Source organism: Larus michahellis, chromosome 24 (genome assembly GCF_964199755.1).
Source record: "Larus michahellis chromosome 24, bLarMic1.1, whole genome shotgun sequence".
NCBI lineage: Eukaryota > Metazoa > Chordata > Aves > Charadriiformes > Laridae > Larus > Larus michahellis.
Window position 1 is genome coordinate 658379 of NC_133919.1, and position 14200 is coordinate 672578.

Consider the following 14200-nt stretch of genomic DNA (forward strand, 5'->3'; position numbering starts at 1 on the left):
GTTAGAGTACCTTCGATAGGACCTTTTCTCTCGTGTTCTTCCATTAAAAGTTGTTTCTCCAGTCCTGCTCCGTGCCTGTCTGGGAGGGGAGGGAGCGCGGGGGACAGCGGGAATCGGCCCCCACCAGGTGCCACAGTCCCACACGGGACCCCGAAGGGCACCGAGCCTCCCCCCAGGGCCGAGTCACCGCCAGTGGGGTGGCAGTGGCGGGGGGAGGGGACTCCCCTGTCCCCTTCCCCAGGGGCAGCCAAGACAGACGGGTCCCCGCCGGACCCACGGACACGGCCCCACACAGAAAGCAGCACGGAGCCCCCGGGACAAGGACAGACCTTGGGGAGCGGGAGGGGACGGACACACACGACCACAAGGGCTGCCAGGCCTTCGGCTGGACCCCGGCCAGCGTCCCCTCCCGCGGGGACAGGCCTCGGGGCAAAGCCCCCAAAGCCTCGGGCAATCACTCCCGTCCGCGGCTCCGCAGCCCGGCTTTGCCTCCCTGCGCTGCCCAATCACCCCAAATCACCCCCACAACGGCCAGGGGGAGCTGCCGGCCAGGCAGGGACCCTCCTCCCCTTCTCTGCCTGCACCTTGGGCAGCCCGGACACCAGCCCGGGGGGAAATAAGGAAAGAAATAAACAAAGAAATCACAGCAGGAGCCAAAAGTGCCTGGAAACCCCAGCTCTTTATTGCCCGTTCCCCCTCCCAGCTCCACAGCCCGGGGCCAACGCAGCCAAGGGCGCCTTCGGGCAGCGGCCGCCCCTCTGCGGGTCCGGTGCACAGAAGGTGCGGGGGGACAACCCCGGTCCCCGCCGGGGCAACCCCGGTGTCGGGGGGAGCCGCTGCGGGCCCCGGGCGGGCGCAGTCCCCTTGGCCTCGGCAGGGCCCGGCGCAGCTCCTGGCACCGCTGCTGCTCCGCGTCCGGCCTCCCAACCCCCCGCCCCGAGCACCCTCCTGCACCCAAAACTCCCGTCCCCTGCAGCAGCTGCACCGCCACCGCCCGCAGCTCTCGGGGGCCGCGGGGAGCTGCTCTGCGCCAGACAAGGAGGAAGAGGGAAGAGAAAGACCAGAACCCAAACTGCAGGGCTGACCTCGAGTTAAAGCGTGTTCTTAAGGGCATTGTCCATGTGCCTCTTGGGCACAGAGAGACTTGGGGCATCAACCACCTCTCGAGGATGCCTGTTCCAGGGTTTGACCGCCCTCTTGGTGAAAAAATGCTTCCTAATGCCCAGGCTGAACCTCCCCTGGCGCGGCTTTGAGCCACTTCCACGCATCCTGTCCCTGGATGCCCGGGAGAAGAGCTCAGCCAAGACCTTCCCGTTTCCACGAGTCCCCCGCTGAAGGGAGATTTTCGTTAATACTTGGCCCTTGTTTAACTTGGACGTTCAAGCAGATGAACTTTTTCTGACTTACTTCTCCCTGTATATATATATCACACTTTCCTGCCACCAGCCTTTCCTTTTCTCCTGACTTGGCCTTTCCCAGCGAGTTCTTGGCTAGTGGTTTTCTTCAAAGCTGCTTTAGTGCTGCTGAAGGATGTTGAAGTGACAGCTCTGGCCATCCAAGCACTATACCCGCCTGTTGGAGGATTTTTAATACAAAGGGGTCATCCTGTGAACACTCCAAGCACCCAAGAGCTGCTAACAACTATGTAGGCTTTGTTAGTTTGAAGGCTATGTGAAAACATTGTAGCGATGTTAGAAATGCTGAGACCAACAAGATATGAGAAAGTGTGCTGAATTCAGCGTGCGAAATGTAGAACTTCACCCAGGATATAGGAGGGGTGATTGTCCGCGTGGACAGATGCTTTAAGCCAATTATAATATGCTGCTTGCCGCGTGCACAGCTCGTGCAACCAATCAGCAAATTGTCGGCGCGTGATGCGGAATCAGAACGTCTATAATAACTGAGCTATCTGTGTAATAAACTGGCATTAACCTGATCACATTGGTCGCTGTGTTATTGTCTGAGCCTTCCGCGCCGACAAGTGGCGCCCGAACAGGGACCCTCAGATCGGTGTTGGGATCAGCGAATACCCGATGAGCAACCGACGAACGGAGTGGGTGGAAGAAGCTGGTCGATAGGCGAGTGCTGCCCCGGCACTCAGGAAGACGCTAGCGCATCAAGGTAGGGAATCTCGCATTGGCCAAGCGAGCGGCCGGGGAGGAGATGGGGTCTACACTCTCCAAAGAAGAAGAGGCAGTATTTAAGCTCCTCCAACATATACTCTCTACGAGAGGATTAAAGTATGATACGCCTACCTTGAGGGCGCTCTTAGTATGGGCGCGGGATAAAGGACTTATCCCCACTGTTGCTACCGCTTTTGCTCAAGATACGTGGGCTAAAATAGGAGCGGTGTTGTGGGATGACGTAAGTAAAGGATCCAAGGAGGCACAGAAACTCTCCGCCGTGTGGAGGTTAGTATCAGAGACTTTGAAAACAATGCAGGCAGAACGTGCTGCGGCCGCCTCTGCCTTTGCAGCATTAACACCTGGAGTTAAGGATGTTTCTCCCACGAGTCTTTCTTTTGGGGGATCGCCAGAAGCTGTTGTCCCTCAACCCCGGGGCTGCAGAATAACACAGGGGAATGTAGCGAGTCGCGCCGTTACTGCCCCGAGCCAGCCTACTCCCACTACAGACTCTCTTGAGATACCTGTTTATGAAAGTGGAAAAGAGGAAGAAACTATGTTTCCTCCTCCCCCTCCCAAAGACACTGTTGTTGAAAATACCCAAGGAGACTCCCCTGAGGATTCCAGGGATCAGTCAATACCGTACCCTCCTCTGCCACCCTCTACTCCACCATCACCCGGCAGCAGCACTAGAGTACCACCTGGTGGACTGACAGACCATCAATTCCGGGAGTTGTTAAAAAAGTTGGAAGAGATGGAAGCTCGTCTAGACGATCAATCCAGTTCACGAGCTTCTCCAGTTTACCCTGCTCCTTTGCCACTGCCTCATCATGCCTTGTCGTGGCCACCATCGTCGGAAAATGCGGGGGGTGGGGGAGCGGTAGGAGGGGAGAAAGAATTAACAAACCGATGGAGGGGAGTAATTAGAGATGCGGCAATTGAGGGCGTGTTTCTTGATCCTATGGCGTTTCCGGTGTTTGCTAATGCGGGGGGTGGAAAAGATTGGGAACTGTTTGATTGGAAATTGTTAAAGGAGGCAAAATAAGCTGTTAGTCAATATGGACTAAGCTCTCCCTATACTAGGGCTATGGTAGAGCATTTATTTACTGCGAATTTACTCACACCACATGATTCAAAGCAGATTTCTCAAATGTTGCTCACCCCTTCTCAGCAGTTGCAGTTTTTCAGTGTGTGGCAGAACCTATGTGATCAGGCTGCTGCCACCCCGCGTCCTCAAGGTGATCCTTTGTATGGGGTACAAACACAGATGTTAATGGGGACGGGACCTTACGTTCGGACTGACTGGCAAGCTAATTTTGCTGTGGAGGTTTTGCAACTCAGTCAACAGTTAGCTCACAGGGCTTTTTTGGGGATTAGAGGGGAAAAAACTCCTCCTGCTTTTACAAATGTTCGCCAAAAATCTACGGAGCCTTATTCTGAGTTTGTTGATAGATTGCATGCGGCTATTTCTGCTCACCCTGACCTTGATGAGACCACGAAAGCGAAGTTTTTAGACTTACTTGCTTTTGATAATGCAAATGATAAAACTAAATAAGCTCTTAGTACCCTACCTCGAGGCAGTACCACTGCTCAGCTGCTGGAAACAGCAGAGCGAGTGCTTTCCCAAGAACAGGCTACGGTTATGGCTGCTGCTGTTGGAGCTGCAGTACGTCCGTTGATGCAACAGCAATCAAAAGGAAAATGTAATAATAACGATAAGAAATGTTATAATTGCGGAAAATCAGGTCATTTTCGTAAAGACTGCAGAAATGCAAGTAAGGGACAAGCGAGCGGGCAAGTAAGCTCCCCACGTCAGAGTAGAGGTAGATGGTGTGTGAATTGTCGAAGTGCCACCCATAATTCTGTGGAATGTAGGCGATCGGGAAACCGGGTACCGAGCGCGATGCGTCCTCCTCGCGCTATGACACAAGTACAGGAGGCAGTACAGGGTGCCTGGAGCGTTGCGTCACCGCCACTGCAAGAAGTGCGAGAATGGACCTGGCAACAGCAGTAGATACCACGTTAGTCACAACGGCGGTCACTCTAATTGATTCAGATCAACGAGGACCGCTGGGCCATAAACTGAGTGCTCTGTTAATTGGGCACTCCTCCGTGTCCCGTCAGGGCATTTTTATTGTACCGAGCCTTATCAACACTGATTATACAGAGATTATAAAAATTATAGTATATACGCTGACCCCCCCGATTACCATTCCACAAGGGTCAAAAATTGCACAATTGATACTATTTCAATCAATGCTTCTGAGGTCGCTGGCAAAACAGAGGGGTGCTAGAGGTTTTGGCTCAATAGAGTCTCCTGATGTTTTGTTAGCTATTGATATTGAACGAGGCAAGCCTGAAGAAAAGGTGGTTATGACACATCCTTCAGGATCGTCTATTACACTGATTATGTTGATAGACACAGGTGCTGATGTTACGATTGTGCCTATTTCTAGCTGGCCATCAGCGTGGCCCCTTGTTCCTGCTGCGACGAGCGTAGTCGGAGTAGGGGGTCCACAAAGGACAATGATCAGCCAAACTTTAGTTTCTTTTACATTTATAGATGGAACTGTAGTCTCAGTCAAGCCATTATGTGATGCAGATACCTGTCGCCTTGATAGGTAGAGATGTGCCTTCTCAGCTTGGGGCTCGACTTGTGACATCGCCTTTTTAGGAGCGGTCACGGTCGAGCAGCCAACATTAAAACTCACCTGGACCACTACAACTCCTGTGTGGGTGGACCAGTGGCCGCTAAAAGAGGATCGGCTGCATATTGTTCAAATGTTAGTACGGGAACAGTTGGAGGCAGGTCATATTGTACCTTCAACGAGCCCTTGGAATACCCCTATTTTTACTATTCCAAAAAAATCAGGGAAATGGCGCCTATTACATGATCTCCGAGCTATTAATGCAGTAATGCAGGATATGGGGGCATTACAGCCAGGTTTACCATCACCTGCGATGATACCAAAAGAATGGAATTTGTTTATTGTAGATTTAAAAGATTGTTTCTTTACTATACCGTTGCATCCGGAAGATGCAGAAAAATTTGCCTTTTCCGTTCCATCAACAAATAAGAAAGAACCAGCTAAGCGGTATCATTGGGTTGTTTTGCCACAAGGAATGAAGAATTCTCCCACCTTGTGTCAAATGTTTGTGGCCTGGGCCTTACGTCCGTTTAGGGAAAATAATCCATTTTTGCTTGTATATCATTATATGGATGATATTTTAGTGGCAGGCCCAAATCTGGATATTGAAACAACTCTGAAGGAGTTAACTGAAACTGTAGAGCAAAAGGGTCTGAAAATTACTCCTGAAAAGATACAAAAGAATGCACCATGGCACTATTTAGGTTGGATTATTACGCAAAGTACTGTTAAGCCTCAAAAGATTCAGCTGACGACCAAAATTAAAACTTTAACAGATGTACAGAAATTAATAGGAGATATTCAATGGGTGCGATCCGTATCCGGTATCACCAATGATGACCTAGCTCCTTTAATGTCACTGCTAGGTACTTCTACACAGGCTGAAGTTTGTCGGCAACTCTCACCAACTCAAGAAAAAGCTTTAGATTTCATTGTTCAAAAAATCATGACTAGGTGCGTGCAACGCTTAACAGGAGTTCCCCTACAATTGATTGTGATAAATTCTGGGTCTGACAGAGAACATTTGGTAGATTTGTTAGTGTAACAGGTCGATTGTACGGTGTCTATAATAGAATGGGGTTTTCTGTCTTACCAACCTAAGAATACTGTCTGTACTCGTACAGAAATGTTTGCTAACCTTATTATAAAAGGCAGACGTCGTATCGTTGATTTAACTGGACATGAGCCGGAGGTTATATATGTTCCAATTACCCAGAATTATCTGGATTGGCTTCTCTCTTCCTCAGAGGTTTTACAATATGCATTAGCGGATTTTTCTGGACAAATCACTAATGTCTACCCACCGATGAAACTTTTGCCATTAATCCGAAATCAAACTTTTGAAGAGACTCCACGACGTTCGAATTCTCCAATATCTAGACTCACGGTATTTACGGATGCCGGAAAGAAATCAAAAAGAGCAGCGATTACCTGGTACCTTAATGGACAATGGCATTCCAAACTGCTCGATGGTGTTTTACAAGATTCTTTACAGACTTTAGAACTACGGGCAGTGGTGTGGGCTTTTCAAAATTGGCAGGATGAACTGATTAATATTGTTTCAGATTCTATGTATGTGGTTGGTATTGTTATGAGACTGGAACGCTCGATGCTTCGATCTCTTAGAAATTCTGTCTTATATCAGTTATTGTTACAATTGTTACATTTGTTAAATCAGAGAACGTATCCTTATTTTATAGTGCACATACGTAGCCATCAACCTGATTATGGCCTGGCCATTGGTAATAATCGTGCTGACCGTTTGGTTGCAGCAACCTAGGAGAACCGTCAAACGAACCTATTTGGACAAGCTCGAGTGTCTCATGAATTTTTTCATCAATCAGCTAAAGTATTAGCGAGACAGTTTAATTTACCTATTTCTGAGACACGTGGCATTGTGCAATCCTGTCCAGATTGCCAAGGAACTGGTTTTGGGCTTAGCCTGGGCGTGAACCCACGTGGGTTGCATTCCTTGCAATTATGGCAAATGGATATTACCCATGTTCCTGAATTTGGACGGCTCAAATATGTCCACGTAAGCATTGATACCTATTCGCATGCCATCTGGGCCACAGCACGAACTGGAGAAACAGCCAAACATGTTATTAAGCATATGTGTGCAGCTATAGCAGTTTTGGGGGTACCCCAGGAAATTAAAACCGATAATGGACCTGCTTATGTTTCTCAACGATTTGCTAAATTCTGTACTTTACCACAGGACAGGCCATAGTCGAGCGTGCACAGGCTACGCTGAAGGCGCTTTTGCAAAAACAAAAAGGGGGAGAAATTACCTCTTCTCCTGCAGAACGCCTTGCAAAAGCTTTATATGTATTGAACTATTTGCGGTTAACTGGAGAACGTGACTCACCTCCGATAGTGATTCATCACATGTCATTACGGTCTGGTTTGCAAGCAACCACACCAGCACGGGTACAGTATAAGGATTGGCAATCAGGGCAATGGAAGGGTCCAGTGGAGATAAAAATGATTGGTCGCGGATACGTTTGTGTTTTGACAGATCAAGGTCCAAGATGGGTACCAGCACGTTGGATTAAGCCGTGGAGGGAACCTGAAACGCAAGAGAGTAGAACGCGAGACGGTGATGTGACCACGTGAACTCACCACTCTGGCTCTCGCAGGCTTGACAACTGTCATATGTCCAGCTTGTAAAGAATGTGAATCGCGGGTTCTTTGTAAGTGTAACGAGTGGAAGAAGCAACTTTATCAACGTGCCGGATTGACAGGGTTTTGGTGTTTGGATTGTCTGGAAGTTCAGTATGTAAGAATACAACAGGCTGTTTGTATAGCTATTTTAACAGGGCATGTAGCAGAAAAGTTTTAATACCTCGCATTTGGAAGGTAAAACCGGAAGAGTGGGAGAAGACGAAGAAAAAGTGTGCAAGGCGATTTGGCTGGAAGCAAAAAGGAAAGTCATAGCAGCAACATGGGTTGGATAATTGAGATAATGATTATTGGTTTAGTGGGACCAGAAGTGGAAGGTATTACAAACATATCCCCTAGGCAGAACATATGGGTAACATGGGCAAATCAGACAGGCAATTCGGCTTTTTGCTTATCCATGGCTACTCCATCAGATCCTTTCCGAACATATTTGATTGGTTTTCTGTTCCTGCGATTAGAGGACTTTGAAGGCTATGTATCCCAAGTCAATTTAACAAATAGTTCGTTGTTAGAATCAGAGCAGGTTAACGTCACTTGTAACCTGTTGCGAGGATCTGCAGACAGCTATTGGTGTCCAAAAGGAGTAGAATCCTTATTTCAAGGTCATCTCATTAATCATTTAAACCGATCAATTCCTCTTCCTTTGCAGGAATTGGATCTTTTGGGGTCACTTCCAGCAGTGAGACATCATGTGGGAAACAATACTGGCAAGCATATTGGCAACTTTAGCTTAGGATGTATTGAATTGGGAGGACAAAATTCAGTATTACAAAGAGATTATGGGTTTAAGATGACAGGTGCTTTCACTGGTATGCAAAATGTTACTCCTACTGTATCATTTATTAAGAGTAATTATTGTCAAAACGAAGGTGCTGACCTAGGACTATCATATGGAGGGATTTGGAATAATGCATCTTTTCCAAAGCTACTTCCACCTGGATATTTTTTGATATGTGGTGATCGAGCTTGGGGAGGCACTCCTAGTCACACAGTAGGAGGACCGTGTTATTTAGGCAGACTTACCTTGTTTGCTCCTGACAGGATTAGTCTTATTAATCTTAGAAACCAGTCACGGCGATCACAACGAGCGATTACCGATTTTACCCCTGAGTGCAGTGATCACATCAAGTTTTGGGACCGCCCGTCAAAAGTTTTTGCAGGCTTTTTAGCTCCAGGTGTGATTGCAGCTAAGGCTTTAACAGATCTAGAAAAGCTAGCCTGTTGGAGTATAAAACAGTTTAACCTGACTTCTGAGATGATTTCTGCTTTATTAACAGATGTTGATAGTATACGACATGCTGTGCTGCAGAATCGTGCTGCTATTGATTTTTTGTTGTTAGCACAAGGCCATGGTTGGGAGGATTTTGAAGGCATGTGTTGTATGAATTTGTCTGATCACTCACGCTCCATTCATGACCACTTAGCCCAGTTACAGCACAATATGCATAAGCTCACTCAGGGTCATTCGTGGTTGGAGCAATTGTTTAATTCTTGGGGACTGGCTGGCTGGGTGCAAGATTTGTTGAAACAGGGCCTTGTAATTTTGATTGTTGTAATGATATTGCTGATCATTTTACCTTGTTTGTTTTCTTGTCTACGAAGATCTTTAGAAGCGTCTGTGGAAAAAATGTTTTCAGGTGCTTGGATTGTTCAAAAACAAAAAGGGAGATTTGTTGGAGGATTTTTAATACAAAGGGGTCATCCTGTGAACACTCCAAGCACCCAAGAGCTGCTAACAACTATGTAGGCTTTGTTAGTTTGAAGGCTATGTGAAAACATTGTAGCGATGTTAGAAATGCTGAGACCAACAAGATATGAGAAAGTGTGCTGAATTCAGCGTGCGAAATGTAGAACTTCACCCAGGATATAGGAGGGGTGATTGTCCGCGTGGACAGATGCTTTAAGCCAATTATAATATGCTGCTTGCCGCGTGCACAGCTCGTGCAACCAATCAGCAAATTGTCGGCGCGTGATGCGGAATCAGAACGTCTATAACAACTGAGCTATCTGTGTAATAAACTGGCATTAACCTGATCACATTGGTCGCTGTGTTATTGTCCGAGCCTTCCGCGTCGACACCCACCCATGAAATCCTTCCAGCTCCGACAGCCGCAACGCAGGATTCACAGCTCCTCGCTCCCCTGGACACCCTTCCAACCTCCGTATGACCCGATTCCATGACTATGGAGCTAGAGAGGCTGCAACCAGGGTCCCAAACACATGGGGAAGATGGGGCAGCTAGAGGGGAAGAAAGAGAGGTCAGAGAGTGCCACCTCACACCAAGCACCCCACACTTCTCACCTCACTTTGTCTTTCAGACTGAACTCCCACCCAAACACAAGGACAGACTTTGCTCTCTGGGAGTCTCATGAGCACCAGCCCTTGCTCGCTGCATTAGCAGCACAGCCTCCTTCATACACCCACCAGGAACGTGTGGCAGCACCAAACATCTGCAGTGAGCTTTGTGCTGGCTACAGCCCATGCCAGAGAACGACCCCAGCCCCCAGAGGGAACGTGACTTGGTCCCACGGCTCCTCCATCCATCCTGCAGCCTGCCCACAGCAGGAAGAAGGCACAACAGCCTGCACCAAAGGAGGAGAAAAAAACAGTTCCTCCCATGGGCCACCAGCAGCCACAACACAAAGCCCTCTCACACCTCAGCTGGGCTGAGCTTGAAAACGCTTCCAAGGGGTAATGTGGAAAACTGTGTTGCCAGAGCAGCCACAACAGAATTCTGCCCACGGGACAGCTTCAAGCAGATTTACACCTCTGTGCAATGGGAGACGGCTGAGCCCTGAGCAACCAGGCCTTGCATTTACTGCTTCAAAAAACCCCACATTACAAAAGCCCACACCAAGCGCCCTGCACCTCTGCAGAGAGCTCCACCTTCTCCAGCTGACAGCCAGCAGGAGGCAGAAGAGCCAAAGCCCCAAAGCACAGAACCCCTCAGAGGTCACCAGATGGGGGCCTCTAGGGGGGTTGTTCTGTCCCTCGAGCCAGGATGAGCCCTGCTCCCCCGGCACAGCAGCTGCTGCTCATCCCGAACGCCTCACAGGCCAGCACCCAGGAGGTGCCCCAAAACACAGGCCCTCAGGAGCCGCAACACGGGACGACACCTCTCCCCGGTGCAAGGCCCACACACCGGCCGCCCCGCGCCGCCCCTCCCCACACGGACAGCCCCTCCCCCGGGGGTCCTGCCCCCACGGCCAGGCCCTTCCTGAGGGCCGCCCCCAGCCCACAGGCCCTGCTCCCCCGCAGAGCGCTCAGAGCCTCCCACAGCCGGACGGACACTGACCTCAGCGGCGCTGCGACCCCTCACACAGCCCGCCCGGCCGCCGCCCCCGGCCCGGCCACACACAAACCCCGGCCCCGCCGCCGCTCTGAGGCGGCCTGGCCGCCGCCGGGCCTTTTCTACCCGCCCCGCGCACGCGCCCCCGTCACGTGGCCCGCCCGGCCCCTGCCCTCATCCCCGCGTGCGGCAGCATGGCGGCGGCGGCCCCCAGTGAGTGCAGGCCCACGACGGCCCCGGCCCCGGCCCCGCCCCGCCGGCCCCCCGGTACGTGCCCGGGCCCCCTCCTAACCCCCCTCGGTACGTGCCAGGCCCCCCCCCAACCCCCACAGTACATGCGCAGACCTCCCCATAACCCCCCGGGTACAGGTATGGCCCTTCCATAACCCCCCTGGTAGGGGCCAGGGCCCTCCATAACCCCCCCACTACGTGTACGGCCCCCCCATAACCCCCTCCCGGTACATGCCAAGCCTCTGCACTGCCCCCCCGGTACGTGCCCGGCCCCGCTGTCCCCCCAGCAGCCCCCTGTCCCCCATGGCCCTGTCACACCGCTCCCCCCATGGCTGGGGTGACAGGGGTGTGATGTTTCTGTAGGTTCCTCGTCTCCAAGGAGCAGTTCCATGCCTACCTGCGGGCCCGGGCCGAGCCCAGCGGCGGGGACGAGGAGGAGGAGGTCGAGGAGGAAGAGGAGGTCGAGGAGGAGGAGGAGGTCGGCAGCTGCCAGAGCGAGCCCCCCGCCAAATGGGTGAAGTCAGAGGACCTCGGTCAGGACGAGGAAAGCCGAGAGGATGGTGGAGCAGCGGAGAAGGAGCCCGTGGAGCGGAAGCGGGCCCGGGGGCAGAAGAAGAGCAGGCCGTGTATGAAGCCCAAGCGCTACGAGCAGAGCAGGCTGTGCCCGTGGGTAACGCAGGTAGGGTGCGGGGGCCCTGCTCTGCGCTGCTCTGGGGTGGGGGATTTGGGACCCCGGTGAGCCCTCCAGGGCTGCATTGATTTGGAAGTCTAGGGAAGCACACTGAAGAGAGAGCCGCACCAGGGCAGGCTCCCAGCAGGGAGCGCGTAGCAGGGGACTGCGCCGGCAAAACCAGCTCCGTTGGCTGCCTGGGAGAGGGTGAAGCAGGATGAGCTGAGCGGGACAAGTAAAGCGTCAGCTTCCCTGAAGCGCTAGTGCTAAAATGTCCCCTCAAGTGGGTACGTCACTGCCCTTCTGCGGCACGTTACAGCAGTCGGCTTCCTGCCGGCTTGCTGGGAGCGTTTCGTGGGGCACCCAACATCACCCGGGGAGCGACGGGTGCTTGGAGCAGTTCTGGCCCCTCTCCGCGTTCATCCTTTAGCCAGTCTTGCATCCCTCTAGATCTGTAACTGCTTTGAGTTTCCTCCAAGCCGAGCACTGAGAACAAACGGAGCGGTTCCAGTTTCTGGTTCTTTTCTCCAAGTGATACATTCTCTTGGAATAGTTGGGGCTCTCAAAGAAAAACCAGTGATTTCCTGGGTTTCCCACTGACATTTAGCCAAGGCAAGTGCTACAATTGCTACCTGGAATATCCTTCTGTTTAACCACTGCTGCTTCAGCTCTCCTAACGTGCTCCTCCATCCTTCTTGTTTTCCAGCTGGAAATCCAAGGCAAGCTCTACTTGGCTCCGCTGACCACGGTAGGTGGATAATTCTCTCCTTTTGTCCAAATTTGCCATTGCCACATCTGGAACAGAGCAAATCTCCTGACAAACCATCTCTCTGCTGTCTCTTTCAGGGCGGTAACCTCCCTTTCCGAAGGCTATGCGAGCGCTTTGGGGCAGACGTCACCCGTGGAGAGACGGCTGCGTGCACAAACCTGCTTCAGGACCAGTCCTCCCAGTGGGCTCTCCTCAAACGGCATCACGCCGAAGGTAATTTTTGGGGTGCGGGTGGGTGCTGTCATCTTGAGAACCAAAGAAATGATAACTCGCTTCTGAGGAGAAAAGCTGCTGCTTGAATTCATGCAACCTGTCCCCCTCTGGTAGCCGGAGGGAGCGTTTCCAGACACGATGACCAAATGTGGCTCTGCACAGGCACGGCGAGAGGTGGGGAGGAGCTTTTCAGTGGCTCCTGCTGACTCTCGGCATGGCATTGCCAGGGGTGAGGCTGGTCTTCAGGTCACCAAACTTCAGAACCCGTTTTGGCACCGATTCTGGGTGACTGCCCAGCAAGAGGGGCATTGTCCTTATCGGGAGGCTGCGTCCCTCCAGTGCTGGGGTTCAGGGTTAAAGCAACCAGGTCTGTTAGCAACCGGATCATTTTAAATCCTTGTTGGGATCCGGTGCCATGAAACCAATTAAACCTTGCAGTGGATATGGGAAGTTGTTACGTGAAACGGGGCCAAGCGGTTTTGGCAGAAGATAAACCCCCTTGCGTTCTAACACTCCTCACCGAGGTGGGAGGCCAGGTGCGGCTAGGTTTAAATTCTGAGTGATGCCCAATTCAGCACTATCAGTCCGATCGCGTTTAATATGTATTAAACTGTTACGATTTGGATACACTAATAGTGGGCTGCACCTTCAGTCTAGTCGTGCTCCTGAACTAGCACGGCCTCTCTCAAGTTTTGGTCGCGTTCAGTGAGACACCGAAACGACCAGCTACTGAAACAGTGCAGTTTATTTAAACAACAGATATACAGGTTCTTTAGGATTGCTGGTGATAAATACACTGTCTGCAAAGCACGTGCAAACAAAGATATTGTTAAGTATAGAAAACGCGCGACAAAATTATAAATGATACAGCCTGGCTATAAATGTAGGGTAGAGATTCTCTAGAGAAATTTCTAAGTCCCCGAGAAAGCGCTCGGTGTAATTGAAGTCTTACTCAAAGGCGTCCCTATGGGGGGGGAAGAAAGGCTCAGCCCGTCGACTGATCCCGGAAATCAGCGGTGGAATTCTTCACGATGGTGTCTTCCCTGGCATCCCCTCTCTCTTGGGCTATTTTTATACTATTTTTTTATCTTCAAAGTGGAGTTTGAGTGACTTTAGTCATACGTACTTTTATTATGATTAATGTATTCAAGGAGGAGTGTTCACCCCTCGGGGGCGGATAGCCTCCGGGATGGAGGTGTGTTTTGGTACATTGTGGTGAGCAAAGTTCGCACAAAGGACAGCATTTCATCAACATTTGAGGAAATGTTGGCTTGGGTAGCGTGTAGGCCACTTATCAGTTCCGTAGTACCATCTCGTCCCCATATCTGCTATTCGTCACAAGGGAAGGCCACAGAACAAGCGCGTACTCGAAAGGCACCTTCTGGGGCACTGCAAGGCGTCTGTCCTTGTCCCCGAGGGCTTGGCTGTGGGGACAGCAGAGGCGCTGCTGGGGACATCTTTCTCCCAGGAGATGTCACTCTCGCAGGGGTTGTCGCTGCTCCAGAAGGTGTTACTCTTTAGGGAGATGATGTTGCGGTCTGAGCTGTTGTCTTCTGAGGAGATGTCGCTTTTTGG

General features: G+C 51.2%; 1 long non-coding RNA gene across 2 annotated transcripts; it reads right to left on the reverse strand.

The window, feature by feature from the left end:
- Nucleotides 1-661: 661 nt before the first annotated feature.
- On the reverse strand, nt 662-10870 carry LOC141734684 (uncharacterized). Of its 2 annotated transcripts, none has more exons than XR_012584567.1 (4): nt 10749-10870; nt 9484-9691; nt 7140-7340; nt 662-4121 (listed from the first exon to the last, which is right to left on the reverse strand). It is a non-coding gene; the product is annotated as an uncharacterized LOC141734684 (long non-coding RNA). The 2 variants fall into 2 exon arrangements; XR_012584568.1 differs by having other exon boundaries at nt 3761-4121; nt 9537-9691; nt 10749-10865.
- Between the last annotated feature and the right edge of the window lie 3330 nt (nt 10871-14200).